Genomic DNA, 19963 nt, shown 5'->3' on the forward strand with positions numbered 1-19963 from the left:
ATCTTCCAAATTTGATGAAATAATCTACATATCAAAGAAATGCAAAAAAACTCTAAGTAGGATAAACATAAAAAGACCAACACTGAGACACACTGTAATCACACTTTCAAAAGACAAAGACAAAAAGAGAATCTTCAAAGCATCAAGAGAGAAGCAGTTCATCATGTACAAGGGATATTTAACAAGATTAACAGTTTCTCAGGAGAGATGATGGTGGCGAGAAGACAGTGTATGACATACTTAAAGACCTACAAGACAAATTATGAATCCAGAATTATATGCCCAACAAAACCATTCTCCAAAATGAAGGATAAATTAATAAACTCCCAGATACACAAAAGCTCAGAGAGTTTGTTGCTATTATACCTGCTCTACAAGAAATGGTAAAGGTAATCCTTCAAGATAAAATGAAAGAACACTGGACAGTAATTTGAAGCTATGTGAAAAAATAACAGTAAAGGTAACAATATACTTAAATATAAAAGCCAGTATTTTTGTATTTTTTGGTTTGTAACTCCTCTTTTTTTAATATGATTTAAAAGATAAATGCATAAAACAATAATTATACATCCATGTCAAGGAGAGCACAATGTACAAATATGTAATTTGCAATAGTAACAACACAAGGAGAAGGGACAGAATTGCACAGGAGCAGAATTTTGTATGCTATTGAAGTTAAGTTGCTATCAGTTCAAACTAGAATTTTATTTACTAAGGATGTTAATTGTAATACTCAACATAACCCCTAAGACAATAGAGAGAAAATAATATGAGGGGGAAATAAAAATGGTACACTAGAAAAGCCATTTAAATACACAAAATACATTAATGGAAGAATTGAGGAAATGAAAATATATAAGACATAAAGAAAACAAATATCAAATGGTAAAATAATCACTATAAATACAAATGGATTAAAACACCATTAAATGGATTAAAAGGCAGAGATAGGCAGAATAGATTTTTTAAAAAAATGACCCAACTATATACTGTTTATAAGAGACTCACATAAGTTCCAAAGATTCAAGTAGATGAAAAATGAAAAAATGGAAAGAGCTATTTCATGCACATAGGCACCAAAAGAGAGTTGGGGCAGCTATACTAATATTAGACAAACAGACTTTAAAATAAAAAAAAAAAACAGAAAGGCAACCACATTATACATAGGTAAAGTGTCAATTCCCTCAAGAATTTATCTATTTAAATTATCTATTTAGCCATTATCTAACCTAAAATTAACAATAATTATATAAACATACACTCAAAATAGATAAATTGGACTACATTAAAATTAAATATTTTTGTGCATCAAAGGGCATTATCAAGAAAGTTAAGAACAGTCCACATAATAGGAGAAAATATTTACAAATCATGTATCTGATAATGATCTAATATCCAGAACATATGAAAAACTCTAACAACTCAACAACAAAGAACCAACAACCCAATTCAAATTTCAGCAAAGGACTTGAATATCTTAAATATGTATTTTTTCCAAAGAAGATATATAGCTGGCCAACAAGCAGATGAAAATATGCTCAACATTATTATCCATTAGGCAAATGCAAATCAAAACCACAATGAGATATCACTTCACTTGCTAGGATAACTACCAAAAAGAAAGGGGGGCATAGCAAATGTTAGTGAGGATATGGCGAAATTGGAACCCTTCCTCCCACATTACTGGTGGAAATGAAAGATAATGCAACTACAGTGGAAAACAGTTTGGCCATTTCTCCATAAGTTAAAAACAGAATTACCATATGTTTCAGCAATTCCACTCTGAGTATATACCCAAAAGAATTGAAAACAGATGTTCAAACAAAAACTTGCACATGAATCTTCATAGCAGCACTATAGCCAAATCAAGGAAATCAAATAAGTGAACTAAATGTCCAACAACTGATGAATAAGCAAAATGTGGTATAGTCATATAATGGTGTATCATTCAGCCATAAAAAGTAATTAAGTATTTCTGCATACTACAACATGAATGAACCCTGAAAACATTAGACCAAGTGAAAGAAACCAGACACAAAAGGCCATATGTTGCATGATTCCATTTATATGAATATCCAGAATGGGCAAATCCATAGACAGAAAGCAGATTAGTGGCTGCCAGGAGCTGGGTGTAGGGGGTAATGGAGAACACTACTTAATGTGTATGGTGTTTCCTTTTGGGGTGATGAAAGTGTTATGAATCTAGATAGTTTGATGGTTGTGCAAAATTGTAAATGTACTAAAGGTAAACTTATGTATGTTTTAACACACTAAAAAAAAAATTACAAGCAAGTTAAAAGAAAGAACAATATAAATCATTTGATTGCTTCTTGGAGAAAGACAGCATGTCATTATCATTGACTCAGAATAAGAATAAAAACCAAGCCTTATTACTTATTACCTACCACCATATATTTACAGAATATTTTATGAAGATTAAGAAAGATAATATGAAGTGACCAGTGTAGAACTTGACCCATAACATGTTTTTCATACATATTGATTGAATCTAAACTTCTCCTTTGTTTAAAGTTATATATTTTGCTGTAACTGCTTTTGGGGCATTTTTTTATAATTATCCAGTTATTTAGTAGAGCGTGTTAATTACATGTGCTGGCCCTGGAGTCACTGACATTGCCCAAGTTCAAATTTGCCTCTTTTTCTTATTCTGTAGTGTTCAGAAATGCATTTTATCTCCTTTTGCCTCTGTTTCCTCATGTATAAAATGGAAAAAATCATAGTGTTTACCTACTGAGGAATTATAATGATAGTAGAAAATGTATGGTAAATTTTAAACATAATTCTAGGCTCTTAAATCAGCACTCAGTAAATGTTTATTAGTAGTAGCAGTATTTCTATTATTGTTATTATTAGCATTTTTCCTATTGTCACATCTCATTCCTGCTTCATAAACAGGGAGGAAGAAAATAATTCAAACTTGAAGGGGAAGATGTACTATTTATTTCAGTGAAACGATTTATTTCCTTCCTGTGTGGTTCCAAACAGAAAACTGCCCTTCCCGTCTGGCTTCCACACCTTCTGTTTTGCTTCCTGACACCTCTATCTTCCCCTTCTTCTCTTGTTTAGATTTACAATCTAGTGGCATAATTTGTCCAGAATTTTATTTCTCTTGTTCTTCAAGGCATTATCTATAATTGCTCCCTCTTGTGTATCAATGACTATTTATTAACTTCATCTTGCCTGGCACAAGTTCATAAATTGCCACTTGGTTAGGAGAAAAGATAAGACATGTTGAACTAGTAGATCTTTCAGTGCTGAAACCATTCTATGGTTTTATTTAAATATAGTGAATAAAATAACTTCTGCTAAGTTCAAAACTTTCTAGGTGGGAAAAGAAAAACAAGACAATCTTACCTCAGGTTCACAGAATAGCCTGCTTATATCATCTCTACTATCTTGGTGTCATGTAGAACTAGACAATGAGAACAATTTGTTCCAAAAACGTATGAGTACAAAGCCTCAGGTTGTTGAGAAGCAATTTCTCAACAGGCCAACAGGGAAAATAATTCAATAATGCTCAGGAACTTGTTGAATCTGGCTCCTCACTAGACTCCTTGCTGAGAAATATATTTAGAAAGTCCTAAGAAAACAAAAGCCTTGTCAGTACATACCCAGAGAAGGACTATAACAGAAATATAAAATTTGAGCATGCCCCAGGCACACAAAGTTGTATATTCAGTGATTGTCAGACAGATTCTTGAATTTTAGTCTAAGTAATGATGAAAAAAAGCTAAACTGTTTACAATTGTTCTAAAAAATAGAGACATGTGAATAAAATACAAATGAAAAAACTGATATATCACAATCTATATATTTCCTCAGACTATCAGTAGAAATGGTAGATAAATTAAGAAAAATATATACCCTCAGTAAAATTCAAAGGAAAAAAATTAAAGCAACAATGAAATATCATTTTCAATAATAATTACTGGCTATGATTTTTAAGTGATATTATGGAAAATTTCCAAATAGACAAAATATCATGAACTCCCAAGCAGCCATAACCCAGCTCCAGCAATTATCAATAAATGCACATTATTGTTTCATCTTTACTCTCATTATATTCTCTCATATTTTATTGAAGCAAATTCCAGCTTTCAAATTATTTCATTCAAAGTATTTTATTAAGTATCTCTAAAAGATACAGTAATCTTTTTAAAGCATAAATGCAATGCCATTATCTAACCTAAAATTAACAATAATTATGTAATAGCATCATATAACCAGTCATACTCAATTTCCAACTATCTCAGGGATGCCTTTTTTTTAATGTGTTTGAATCAAGATCCCAATAAGGCTCACATATAACAATTGACTGATTTGTCTTTCAAATGTTAAAATCTATAGGTTTCTTCATTTATTTACTGAATTTATTTATTTTCTATTTTTTTACTGAATTTATTTTTGATGCAAAGATATAAGAACTCTGTATTGTCTAAGTTTATACATAAGTGGATTATTCTTAAAATTACTAAGATATGTCTCAAGAAATTTTTCTTTCTGAATCACCATTAGCAGTAAGTTAGGCTGAAAGGTATTGAAACCAGTATAACTGCATCAGCTAAGTATGACTCATTTAAAAAGAAGAAAAAAACTATGGCACAAAATTGGAAATGCTATTTTATATTTGTCTCAGTATGCCAGGATAAAAAAGACATTGTGGTAGGAGTCAGAAAAACTGGGTTGAGAAATACACTCTTACTTCACTTATTTCTCTATTGGCTTGAAGAACAGAAGTCACGGGGAACAGTTTGTCCAAAGCTTTTCTAATCCATTCAGAGGAGACCAGCTGACATGAGCACTCAATACTGGGTTCTTAAAAGATGAATAGTGGTCAATTTATTTGTGTGTTGTGGATAAAAAATAATAATAATAAAGCAGAGTGCTATTGTATGCCTTCCTAAACATTGCTATCTGTTATGTACACAGTTTTAATATATGTTGAGAGTTAGGGGCCAGTTGAAAAATACTACTTTATTATTGCTTGGTAGTGCTACTTTAATCTATTTTGATTCTATATTTCAACTAATACACTCATTGATCCCCCATCTCACCCATAAGAATACAATCATCTTTTAACCATTGCCATAGAATCCTGTGTGTCAAGACCCAAGACGGATATTCTGGCCTTGCTGCAAAGTATACTAATTATGTTTACTTTGACTCCTGCAATTTAGTGCTGCTGATTTCAAGATCCCATCACTATTAACTCCAGGATAGCATATCCTACTGATAACACTGCTCTACAGAATATGACCATAATAAAGCTTTCCAACAAGTTCTACTTCCTCACTTGGGGATGTCTTATCACTGTAGTGAAAAGAATATCCTCTGAGAATACAGTCACCTTGTGGGTTCTCTGGCCATACATAATAAATCAGGTGATGACTTTGCATATTCTGGAGTCAGTAAAAAGTTGCCATCCTCTACCAAAGGGCTACTATCCTCTTATAAGGGAAAGTAGATGATTCATAATCCCAGAATATTCAGTGGAATCTAGGAACTGAAAGTTGTCAAGAACATACCCCCCAAATATCCCACCCTATCTCAGCATCCATTTTATAGTCTTGTCAAGACTGTGAATGCTGCCTTCTCTGTACTTCATTACTCTCAAAAGCAGACATTATTTTCGATATAGTCTGCTCTTACTTGCAGGACATGAGGCTGTCTAAATGTTGCCATACAGACCTTCTGACATTTACTGGATCTTGAGTTGATTGATTGTCCTAAGCCTATCATTGTATTCCATCAGTGCTACAATGTTGGTTAGCAATAACCAACTAACTCCACAATCCTTATTATTGCCCCATATCTGCCAAATGCTAGATATATTACATAAACCAATGTGTTCTCTGTCACCCATATGTCATTTTAATTTACTAAAGGTAAGTATCTTAGTGTTACAGTACACCAGAAATTATTCCTACCCTACTTGCCACCAGCAATGGACATTTATACTCATAGGGCCAATATGTGATCTGAATTCTAGCATTCGACACAGAGAGGACCTGTTTATAATAATGTCCTTTAGTAATTGTCTTCTCTGGTTCCCCCAGAAACAGACTCCCAAACAGAGATTCAAGTGCATGTATTTATTTGAGAGAAATTTCCAGCAATCTGGCTTACCGGTAGGGAAGTTAGGGAAGAAAGCCAATAGAATATATATGATTAAGCAAGTTAGCAGTATGGGTAACTAGAACTTAATTCCTCTAGTGAGCTCTGGGAGACAATTTAAAATGTACCTCAGACTTATCTCAACAATGAGTCAAAGAGTCTGGGGTGTTTATCCACCATAAATTCTAATCCATCATTACTTGAGGGCTTTTTCTAGTGCCGTTAACTTTACAGTGCCGTTAACTTTCTTCTGGCTTTCCTTCCAGATGGAACATAATGCACCTGCAGGCAGACAAAGGTCCTCATCAGGGAACTGCTCTGTGTGCCAGTAAGCAGTCTTCAGAGAATAGAAGTAGGCACACCACTATAGGGTAGAATGCCAACCATCTTCTATAATAAATATAAAATATTTTTTAACTTTTTATTTTGAAACAATCTTAGACTTATATATTTTTTAAATAGTAATAACAGGTTTCACATTCTCTATATTACTATTATACCACACTGGCTTCATCGGCTTTAGCTTTATCGAGAGAGAGAGAGAGTGAGAACCAGCACAAACTCTGAAACTCTGAGTACAATTTACAGACATCATGTCCCTTTTTCCCTAAAAATTTCAGTTCTAATGTAGTACATGCTCTAATACAACAGCTGTATAATTGATACAGTACCTTTATCTACCCTACGGATCATATTCAAATTTTGACAATTTACCTACTAATTTCTTTTATAACAAAAATAAAAATCCAATTAAAATTGCATCTCATTAAAACTCCTTAGTCTCCTTTAAACAGGAAATATACTTTAGTTTTCCTTTGCCTTTCATGCCTTTGACATTTTTGAAGAGTATATACATTTAATTCATAGAATGTCTCCCAGTTTCAGTCTATCTGTAGTTTCCTCATGATTTGTTTCATTTTGTGCCATTTTAGTAGGAATATCAACCACAGATGTGATGTTGTGTCCTCCCCACAACATATCAAGAGGCACATATTATCTATGTGTTCCATGACTGGTGATGCTAACCTTGAACACTTGGTTAAAGTGGTATCTGCCAGGGTTTCATATTATAACAATACTATTTTCCTTTTTGAAATTAATATGTATGCTGTTGGGAGATGCTTTTGAAATTGTATGAATGTCTTGTCTTTCATCAAACATCCTCCCTCAAGTTTCAGCAAGCACTTGCTATTATTACAACAGTGGTTGCCAAATAGTGACTTCCTTTTTAAGATTTTATTTATATTTATATATTTATATTTATATTTAATATTTATTTATTGATTGATAGACAGAGTGTGAGTGGGCGGGGGAGGGACAGAGGAAAAGGGAGAGAGAAAATCCCAAGCAGACTCTGTGCCGAGCTTGGAGCCCAACAAGGAGCTCAGTCCCACAACCCTGGGATCATAACCTGAGCTGGGATCATAACCTGAGCCAGAATCAAGAGTCTGATGCCCAACTGACTGAGCCACCCAGGCACCCCAAATGGTGACTTTTTTAATCTCATAATTCCTTCTGCAATTATTAGTTGGCATTCTACTGGGGGGGGGTCCTTTCTCTACATTTAATGCATTTATTCATTTATATCAGTATGGACTCATGGATTCTAATTTTATTCTGTGATGTATGATTCATCAATATAATTTTTTATTTTGATACTCAAAATTGATCCAGATTTGATAAGCCCTTTCAAATGAGCTTCTGCGCCTTTTGACATGCCCCATAATTTTTCTTTTAATACTTCCTTAATTTCTGGTAGAGCAAGATGTTCCAGATTCATCATGAACTCTTCCATGCCTAGCCCAGGAATTAGCCATGTTCCCAAAGAGCTTGGATGGCTTATAGTAGAAAATAGAACTTAGAATTAAAATTCTGGGATCTGTGTATCCTTATCTATCCACCTATGAATCTAATCATTCTATCTAACCATCAAATCTAAGGATAAATTCATGCTGATAGCTCAAATTTCAATTAAATGTCACAACAACATTCTCATATTTGTTATTCCCTTTTCTGACAAAAATCTGGCTTCTACTATCCAAAAATATTTTCTCAATCTTAGGATATGTATTTAACCTGAGAATTATTAACCCATACCTCAATGAAGAAAGAAACCTATTAATAAATGTGTTGTTTGTAGTTTGGATCATCTTTAGCTTAATTCTATATAGTCAAAATATTGGTTCTAGAATTACTTGGGACAATTCTTTCCTTGCTTCTTTATAGGTGTGGTTAATTTATATATTTGAAATACATGATTCATTTGTTTCTGTTTAATCTTTCTTTAAAAGAAAACACAACCTGCCTCTTATAGTCAAAACTGTACAAAAAGTTTCACTCGGATTAGTGTGACCACCCCCCACCCCCCTCCACCCACCCCTTTTCCTGTTCCTCTAGCCTTACACACCTTCTCTGGAAAACCTATCTGATTAGTTTACTTTTCTGTTTCTTTTTGCACAAATGAGCAGATATGTATATATTTCCTTATTCTCACTTTTTTCTTTTTAACAATTTACTCCGAAAATTATCAGTCAGCACTTATTCTTTTGTCCAATTTCCACTGTGATTTATTAAACCTTGGGTTTTTTAGCAGTGTATCTGCCAATTTCAAAACATTAGGGATTTGGGATTTATTTTCTAGTTATCTTTTTGGTAATTTATTTCTACCTTAATTACATAATAGAGAATACATATTCTGCAAGATTTTAATACTCTGAAATTTGCAAAGACTTTGTTTTGTTATAAAGCATATGTGGTCAATTTTGGAAATGTTCTGTGTATAATCATAAATAACGTGAACTCTGTAGTTATTAGGTACAATATTTCATAAATGCAAGTTAAACCTAATTTTTTATCATGTTGTTCATATCTTTTATATATGTACTGGTTGCCTGATTATTCAGTTAAAGAGGAAGTATATTGGGCGCCTGGGTGGCTCAGTTGGTTAAGCGACTGCCTTCAGCTCAGGTCATGATCCTGGAGTTCCGGGATCAAATCCCGCATTGGGCTCCTGGCTCAGCGGGGAGTCTGCTTCTCCCTCTGACCCTCTTCCTTCTCGTGCTCTGTATCTCTCATTCTCTCTCTCTCAAATAAATAAATAAATTTTTTTTAAAAAAAGAGGAAGTGTATTAAAACCTCCCACTGATTGTGAATTTCTCCAAAAGAAAAAAAGACTGTATTATATATACATTAAGATTTGAAATATCTTCTTAACAAATTGAAGGCTTCATTATTACAAAATGCCTTTTGCAATATCTATCAATGCTTTTGTATTGAAGTCTTGTATTAATATAGATAAATGAGCTTTCTTGGGGGGGTTATTATTTGCATACAACATATTTTATCATTTTACTTTTCAACCTTTGAGTCTTTTGTTTAAAATATATTACTATTAAGTAGTACATAATTAGGTTTTTATTTTTATCTAATATAAACTAGTAGCCTCTTTTTAAAATTATAGCACATACTTTATTTATATTTGATACAATTACTGATGCATTGAATTTCTCTCTCTCATTTTACTCAGTGCTTTCTCATTGTCCTATGTTCTCTGTCTTCCTCTGGGAGATTCTTTTTCACTATCATTTCATTTTTTTTCTCTATTAGCTTAAAAAATTCTTCTTGTTGTTGCTCTAGGAAAAAGATCAGTAAACTTTCCTATAAAAAGCTAGGTAGTATATTTTAGACTTTGCCAGCAAATATAATAAAGTCTGTCATACTCTTTGTTTTTAATATTTTTAATAATGATTTAAAATGTAAGAATCATTTGTAGACCCTACATAAAAAAGTCATGGGCTGGATTTAACATGCTTTATTTGTCAAAACTTAATGTTAATTGGTACTTTTACCCTACTCTCAGACAATTCCATTTATTCTACTCTGAATTATAAACCATCCTTGTCCTTTGTTTTGATCCTACATATATTTTAAACTTGCTCCAAACATTTATTCAGTCAATAATCCCTTCAATTTACTGACATATTTAACCATTTTTATTGTTCTTGATACCTTCCTGCATTTCTGATTTTCAATTTGGGATCATTTTTCTTCTTGCTAAATAAATTCCTTTATCGCAGTGACACCAGTGATAATTCTCTCTATTACTCTTTGTCTGATACTGTCTCTCTTCATTCTTCAGGAACAAGTTTTCTGGGTATAGAATTCTGAATTAGCAGTTACTTTCCTTTGGCAATTTAAAGAGATCATTCTAATGTCTTATGGCTTCCTTTGTTTTATTGAAAAGCTGCAAATGTAATTGATGCCCTTTTGAAAGTAATTATCCTTTTTCCTAAGACTTCTTTTAAGATTTTATATTTTACATGTATTATATCAGTTATATTATAATGTGCCTGTGTGGTTTTACTTTATTTCGTATGTTACCTTTTTTATTTTAAAATAGTTGAGATTCACAAGTAGTTATTAGAAATGATGTCAAGAGATTCCATATACCTTTCTCCCAGTTTTCCCCAGTGGTAACATCTTACATAACTATGGAACAACTTCACAATCAAGAAATTCACATTGATACAATCCATTCTTCTTAATCAGATTTTACCAATTTTGTATGGATTAATTCACATATGTGGATATGTGTATTTATTTCATTTTATCATATGTCACCACCACCACCACCACCACCACCGTCAAAATACAGAACAGTTCCATGATCATAAGAATCTCTCGAGTTACCCTTTTATAATTGGACTTACTTCTTCACACCCCCACCCCTCCACCTCTAATCCCTAACATGTGGTAATAGTTAATCTGCTACCAGTTGATGCAGCCACTCTGGAAAATGGTATGGAGGTTCCTCAAAAAGTTAAAAATAGAACTACCCTATGATCCAGCAATTGCACTACTAGACATTTACCCAGAGGATACAAAAATACAGATTCAAAGGGGTATATGCACCCCAGTGTTTATAGCAGCATTATCAACAATAGCCAAATGATGGAAAAGGCCCAAGTATCCATCAACTGATTAATGGAATAAAGAAGATGTGGTATATACGTACAATGGAATATTACTCAGCTATCAAAAAGAATGAAATCTTACCATTTGCAAAGACATCGATGGAACAAGAGTGTATTACGCTAAGTGAAATAAGTCAGTCAGAGAAAGACAAATACCATATGATTTCACTCATATGTGTAAATTAGGAAACAAAAGAGATGAACATATGGGAAGGGGAGAGAGAGAGAGAAGCAAACCATAAGAGACTCTTAATGATAGAGAACAAACTGAGGGTTGATGGCGGGAGGTGAGTGGAGGATACACTAAATGCGTGATGGGTATTAAGGAGGGCACTTGCTATGATGAGCACTGGGTATTATATGTAAGTGATAAATCACTAAATTCCACTCCTGAAACCAGTATTACACTATATGTTAACTAACTAGAATTTAAATAAAAATTGGGGAAAAAAGTTAATCTGCCACCTATTGCTATAATTTTGACATTTTAAGAATGCTACATAGATGGAATTCTACAGTATGTAAATTTTGTGGTTTGCTTTTTTCATTCAGGATAATTCCCTGAGTATTCATCCAAGTTATTGTGTGTATCAATGTTTTATTGCTGAGTAGTATTCTATATGTATGTACCCATTCCATTATTGAGGGACATTTGGATAGTTTCCAGTTTGGGACTTTACAAAAAAAGCTTCTATGAACATCCTTGTATGGGTTTTTATGTGAACATAAGCTTTCATTTCTCTGGGATAAATGCCCAATGCCAATTGCTGAGTTGTATGATAACTGATATTTAATCTTTTAAGAAACTGCCAAATGATTTTCCAGAGTGACTATACCATTTTATATTCCTACCAGCTGTATATGAGTAATCTAGTTTCTCTACATCCTCATCAGCATTTGGGATTGTCATTATTTTTTATTTTAGCCATACTGGTGTATAAAAATGTTGGACATCTTTTCATGTGCCTGTTGGTCATTTCATTCTTCTTCAGTAATGTCTGTTCATATCTCCTGCTCATTTTTTTATTTGGTTATTTGACTTTTTTTGCTGTTCACTTTTGAGAATTTTTAAATATATTTTAGATTCTAGTCTTTTGTCAGATATATTGTTTGCAAATATTTTCTCCCTGTTTGTAACTTGTCTTTAAATCCTCTTAACAGGGTCTTTTGCAAAGTAAAATTTCTTAATTTTGATGAGATCCAGTTTATCAATTTTCTTTCATCAGTTGTACTTTTAGTGTTAAGTATAAGAATTCTTTGTCTGTTCTTAATTCCCAAAGATAGTCTCCTATTTTTTTCTGAAAAATTTTGCAGTCTTATGTTTTCACATTTAAGTCTGCGATCCATTATCAGTTAATTTTTGTATAAGATGTAAGGTTTAGATTGATGTTCAATTTTTGGCCTCCAGATAGCCAATTGGTTCAGTGCCATTTGTTAAAAAAGCTATTCTCTCTCCAGTTAATTACTTTTGCATCTTGTGAAACTCAGTTGGCATATTTGCATAATGTAGTTTTATTTTTATTTCTTTACTTTGGTGATCTTTGTATATCTTTATCTGCAGGTTGTTTTTTATCAGTTTTTCAGAAGTTTCAGCCATTATTTCATTTGTCTTTTTCTCATTTTGTGACTTCAATTACTTGACTAATACATGTCCTCTTATCATTTCTATGCCTCTTACAATTTCTTTTGTTTTTCATCCTTCTGCCTCCCCACATTTTGTTTTGAATATTTTCTCCTGAGCTTTTTCCAGCCAGCTCTTCAATTGTTTCTATTCTGCTATTAAGCCATCCCTTGAATTACGAATTTTATTATATCTTTTAAGTTCTAAAATTTCCATTTTGTAATGTAATTAATTTCCTATTCTCTACTAAAAATCTCAATCTTCCATTTACTTTTTTGAAAATTTAATAGAGTTATTCTAACTTACATAATTCATTTCCAAAACATCTACAGATCCTGTGTGTCTATTTGCTTTGTGTGATGTTTTTCTGACTCATTTTGTTCAAGTTCTCTTATTAATATTCCTCTTCTTCTTGTTAACACTTCAGCTTTCAAACAGATTTTTTAAAAAAAGATTTCGTCTCCCACTTTTAGTTGTCTTTAGGTGAAGGGTTGAGCCAAATTATCTATTCTGCCAAGAATATTTGTGGCAGATTTTATTTTCTAAAGATGGCTACAACAATATTTCCCACTCTGTGTACTCTTTTAGAAATGTGATACTTTCCCACCTAAGAATGTAGTCGAATTTCTTTCTTGAATCAGAATGGGTCTGTGACTTGCTTTTAACCAGCAAAATGTGAAAGTGACACTATGTGACTAGACCTTTCAAATTCTGCCTTCTTAGTTTGGACATTCACCTTCAGAGCCGTACACTGCTGTGTAAGAAGTTCAGCTACCTTGAGGCCTATATGTTTAAGGAATTCCTGATGACATTTAGATATTCAAGATAATAGCCCCAAGGTGAAGTCTAAGTCAAGAGATAGCATAAACCCCCAGACTTGTGAGTGAATAAGCTTTCAAATTATTCTGGCTCCAGACACTAAGTCACCCCCATTCATAGAGGGTCTGAGACATGATGGAAGAAAGACAATCACCAGACTGCCCATTCCAAGCTCCTGACCTAGAGAAACTGAGAGTAATAAGCGTCACGAAGTTTATAGTGGTTTGTTGCACAGCAATAACTGGAAAAGTTACCCCACCCCATAATAAGGGCTCCATTATAGTGTCTCTCTCCTAATTCTGTCATTTGAAACAGGGAGGGACCTGCTCCTCTCAGTCTTGTCCCCACTGAGTGTCTAACTTCAGAAGGGGTGGGCATAATGTATCTATTGACTTAACTCCTAAGATTGACTCAGAATAAGTACATTATTAGCATTCTCTCACAAGGCAAAAAAAAAAGAATCTAATTGTTTTTTAGTACTCAGCAAGTACTGAAGACTACAGCATAGTAGTTTTTGCTCTCTTATCACCTACATTGGTGGTCACCTCCCAGTGTCAGCAATTAACAATAGAACTTTAACAAAACCCTCTCTTTTTCACTTTATTCTTTAATAATTGTTTGTCTAGAGTGGTTAAGCAATTTATATTGTTTTAATATAAATTTTTGTGTAATGTTTACCTCTTCATATGTTGGGGGATTTAAGTAAGGACATGTAAGCAAAAGAGCCTCCATTATCCAGTATGTTGAAAGTACTGAAAGTGTTGGTATGCCAATTGAATCTTAATCCAAAATAATTAAGACAGTGTCTGTAAGACAAGAAAATAGCATCCTAATTTGATTTAAAATTATCAGTTATGTCAATTATTTTTCTTTCCAATAACAAAAGTACATATTAATTATTTGAGTATTTTGAGTTTTCTAAGCAGTGACTTGAGGTTTTTGGATCACATAGTGCAACAATGAGAAAATAGTCACTGTGGGGAATATTGTAAAGGGAAATAATAAAAGCTATTGTCAACCTTAAAACTACTGTGCTTACTATTTATAGGCAAGTAAGACTAATCATGCTTTGTGATTTAGTACAAAATCCCTACTCACTGTGAAATCTGTTTTAAGTGCAGACTGACCCTAAAAATAGTTAAGAAATACTTTATGTGGTACAATCATAAGAAAAATATTTTAGTTAAAACCATCTTTATATTGTCATTATATTCTGTGGGAGATAGGAATAAGCATCTCAAAAATTATATTTATTAATGATATGGCTAGTAATGTTTGAGGATTAAACAGATCTAAATTAGTATGGGGAAGAAAAGGCTTATGGTGAATGAGGGGCCGGGGAGGAAAGTGAAGGTGTAGCTTCCTTAGGAAAAGAATGGCAAATTAAAAACTAGCTTAAAGCATATGAAGATTTATTATATAGAAAATAGTGGCCAGCTGTTCTCCATCTCTAATGAGATACACCTCAGGAAATTGGCTTAAATTGCATTAAGAGGATTTAAGTTCCATATAAGAAGTGTTAGACTTGAGAGAGGAGGGAGATGAATGGTTCCTTAGGGGAATGTTGTCACCCTACTCTTAGAGGAAGGCTCTGTATCTCAAAAAAACCATGATCCCCCTGAATTTACAAAAATCCTCTTTTGGGGCTTCTCAGAGCATACACATGGAGGGTGGTCTACTAAACAAATACTTTCGTGATAAAGGGTGTGCCAAAACCACCTCCAGGCAAAAGAAAGAATTTCCTGAGAGGATGATTAAGCACTAGTTTGGGCAATTTAAGGAAGTTCTGGTATCCCTTTTACAGTAGATTTTTAAGGACAGAATACTTTTTTCTGTCTGAACTGATTTACTCAACCCTCCTTAGAGAAACATCAATTACTGTGATGAGGACAGTCTTCTCAATAAATTTTATGTAGAAATTTTTACGATTGTTGTACCTTGGAAAAACTAAGGTTCAATGACTTGACAATATTCAATTTATATGCTGTGGAGCCAATGCTCAAACTCCAAGACCTGAGGTATTCAGTGCTAAAGTCACATTGTATATCAAACTGCAGGCCTAATCTTGGTAACAGTCAGAGGGTCAGTTATAAATTAACACAGAGTAAATAATCAGTTGGGATGCATCAGAGAAACTGACTTCACAGGTAATCCAGTCAATTCTGTCAGAATTCAGTAGATAGTAATCCTGATCGCTGATATTAAACAGCATTCATTAATTTTTTTCGTTTATTCAGCAAATATTTGCAGACATCTATTATATACCAGTTCCACCTCTAGGTTCTGGGAACACAGTAGAGACCAAAGCAGTAAGGTTCTTGCCTTCATAGAGTTTATACTCCAGAGAGTGTAAACAGATAATGAAAGTAATAATAACTGCTGTCAACATTTACTGGGTGTTTATATGTAGCAGACATGTCCTGAGAATGTGTGATCTTCATAACAACCTAGTACATGAGTTACTATTGTTACAAACATAGCAGAGAAGGAAAATGCATCATCACAGGGAAGTTAAAACACTTGGTTTCGGTAAGACAACTAAAAGCAGTAAAAATAGGCTGCCTGAGTCTGGAGTCCATGTTTTTAATTATCTCATTCCAAAAATTTCAGTTAATCTGGAGTGGTAAATTTTTCTCAATATTCAACTGCCACCTTTTTCTCGATTGATGGATGGAAGGAAGGAAGGAGGGAAAGAAGGAAGGAAGGAAGGGAAAAAGAAAAGAAAAAAAGAAAAGAGAAGGAAAGGAAGTAAGAAAGAAATGTTGATTTAAAAGGGCAAAAAGGAAAGAAAGAAAACTAATACTTTGGAAGGGTAGAAGGTGAAGCTGGTGTATATAGTGGAAGAAAAATTATTTAAACATTTTTTTAAGGATAATCTGGTAATATATATATAAAGAATCATAAAAATGTTCTTTATTTTAGAGCTAACAATTACATTTTGAGAGTTTGTTCCATGAAAATAATAAAGTTATCTGTAAAAGTGTTCGATATATATTTTTGTTATAATAACTCAACAAAAATTAATTTAATATCTAACAAAGTGGCATCAGTTAAATATATCTTGGTACAAACTCGAGGAAATAATGAGCAGCACTAAAAATGATAATTGCATAACTAGTACATAAAGCTAAGTTAAAATTAAGATATGAATATTTATGTTTAAAAATATATGTGCTTAAAATATATATATTTCTATCCTTCTATATATATATGCTAGAAAGAAATGCACAAAATTTACAAAAATTGTTTAAGGTAGTGGAATAAGAATGATTATTTTTTTTCCTTGTTTCAAAAGTTTTGTATATTATATATTTTTTCAATTCAAAACCACAGTTATGATTGTTTCCTTTATACATTCCTTTATATTTTTAAGATTAATAAGAGTTTATGAGCTAGTAGTCAGAAAGGAGTCTTTCTAAAGAATGCTTTCTCTTAGAAATGTAGCTAAAAGGCTGGCTTTGGTAAGTCATGGATGCTTATGCAGAGAAAAACGTTCTATTGTTAATTGCTGACACTCATTATTGCACTATGTGATCCAAAAATCTCAGAGAGAGAAGGAGGAGGAAGAGGAAAGGGAGAAGGGAGAGGAGGTATAGAGAGAAAGAAGGAAAGAAAAAAGAAAGCTCAATGTTCATCCAAATGTTGTGTTTTCTAAGAAGTGATTATGACCCAGGAATAATGCTCTTGAGACAACTTCTTTATAACCACTACAGAATTCTTATAAATTTTGAAAAATTATTTATCAAGTAAAAATCAATTAAAATGTGCTCCCTGCAGCACACAGAGGAATACCATTCTGTATCTTTCCTATTTCTAAGTAGGTGACAATTATTAGATTCTTATGATATGATAGAAAATGTGATCATAAAAGAGAACTAACCACTTACCATGTGCCTAACTTTACAGATAATCAAGTCTTCAAATATGAACACAACTCACACCCATACTATTAATGATGAAACCGAAGCCCTAAAAATTTACTGTCTTGAAGTCACACACCTGATAAGTAACAAAATCAGGACTCCAATGTCAGCTTGGAAACTAAATCCAATATTCCATGAAAGATAAATAGGAAATGATCAAAATAGAAGGTATAATTTTCAACATTAACTGAAAACCTGCTATGCATCATTCATGGAACTCAGGAGCTGAAAATACTTAGTGTTTTTCCCTTATGTTGTATCAACAAGTTAAATTATGTAATATAAGAGCATTTTTAAAGAACTAAAGCTATATGAAAGAAAATGAACTTATCATGGCATTTATAGACCCAATAAAATGGTTCCTGTGCCAAGAAAAGGAGATAAAACATTTAATCAAAACATTAATAGGAAACATCTATAAGTTTTATACCCATGAAGTTATCAACATTAAATAAAAAGTAATGCTTTTATAGAAGAAAAATGTGGTTTGGTATAAATGTGTTTGTTAACTTAGGCTAAAGTTTAGTCAGAAATAGCATTATGGACAAACAACTGTGAACTATTGGTCAAAATTTAATTGATTTAAATTAATGTTAAATAATTACTCATTAGTATCTGCTATTTTCTTCCATTTTATAGGACATAGAGTATCTTGTGAATATTTAAGGATTTGTAATTATTTTTTTAGCTTCTGTTTTCTTCACTAGCCAAGAAAATTATAAAGGGTAGGAGCTATATTTATTTTGTTCACTGATGTCCCCATTCTAGGAGTGGATACATCATACACTCAATAAATTTTTGCTGATCAGGTGAAATAGGTACCACAGCAATAAAAAAATACATATCTTATATTTTCACACTGAATTTTGATTAGCTATTTCCTCATTTATCTCCATCATCATATTAAAATTTTCTCAAGGGCATTTAACAATTTTTATTCATATTTGTCCTAGAATACATACTATGAGTGATATATGAGCACTCAATAAACATCTACAGAAAAATATTGAACTGGGTGAGAAAAAAATAGTGAGTTACACCTGAAAGGACATCTGTAGAAAGAGCCATAAAACCCAGTTCTGTGAATAGATAGTGGAAATGAGAGAGAGAGAGAAGAGCCAAAGATGACACAGGTTTCTGGAGATACCATATCTTCTCTCCAGATGCCCGCACTTTTGAGACACTGTAAAGCAAAAGATGGAGTATTTTAGTCAGAAAAAGGACATGAAAATAGTTATTACAAGAAATAGACATATGTGATATGATAGGAAGACCTTCATGAAGAAGAAAATATTTAGGAATTTATTAATTTAAATATAGTAAGTAATTTGAGAGGCTTACAGTTATAGTAGACATATGGTTATGGTAATTATCTCTCCAGATCTTCTGAAACACTATTTCATAGAATGTCTCATATAGTTTGTTTTAAACCACTGCTAAGATTTTCCACAATTTTAACATTGAAGAAACCAAAATACATTCACTGCCTACTATTGATATTGGGGGGGAGGGGAAGAAGAACAAAAAAACAACAAACCTTGAGAGCATATGTACCATTTGAAGGGTTTTGGAATATGGTAAACATAGGTCTGTGAACCTGAGCTACCTAGCTGAGAGTTAATCAGATTAGTTCAGTGACAATATCTGTAATTTTCTTCATCATAAAAAAGTCTGTATTAAGCCTTTTAATTTTTAAGATTTATTTATCTATTTTTAGAGAGAGAGTGTGCATGAGCAGGGGGAGTGGCAGAGGAAGAGGGAAAGAGAGAATCCAAAGCAGACTACCCATCGAGCACAGAGCCTGACGTGGGACTCAATCTCATGACCCTGACATCATGACCTGAGTCAAAATCAAAATTCAGATGCTTAACCAACTGAGCCACCCAGGCTCCTCTGTATTAAGACTTGCTTCTAGGGCACCTGGGTGGCTCAGCTGGTTAAGCGACTGCCTTTGACTCAGGTCATGGTCCTGGAGTCCCAGGATCGAGTCCTGCATTGGGGCTCCCTGCTCAGCAGGGAGTCTGCTTTTCCCTCTGACCCTCCCCCCCCCATGCTCTCTCTCTCATTCTCTCTGAAATAAATAAATAAATAAATAAATAAATAAATAAATAAATAAAATCTTAAAAAAAAAAAAAACTTGATTCCGTCCTCCAACATTTTAGGCTATTAACAGGAGGTCTTTTTTTTTTTAAGATTTTATTTATTTGACAGAAAGGGAGAGAGACAGTGATAGAGGGAACACAAGCAGGGGGAGTGGGAGAGGGAGAAGCAGGCTTCCTGCTGAGCAGGGAGCCCAACACGGGGCTCGATCCCAGGACCCTGGGATCATGACCTGAGCCGAAGGCAGACGCTTAACCGACTGAGTCACCCAGGCACCCCTTAACAGGAGATCTTAAAAGTTCTCATCACAAGAATAATTATAACTGTGAGATGATGGATATTAACTACACTTACTGTGGTGATCATTTTGCAATATATACATATATCAAATC

The sequence above is a fragment of the Callorhinus ursinus genome, unplaced genomic scaffold (genome assembly GCF_003265705.2).
Source record: "Callorhinus ursinus isolate GAN/ISIS: 27379988/994484 unplaced genomic scaffold, GSC_fseal_2.0 scaffold136, whole genome shotgun sequence".
In the NCBI taxonomy this organism is placed as follows: Eukaryota; Metazoa; Chordata; class Mammalia; order Carnivora; family Otariidae; genus Callorhinus; species Callorhinus ursinus.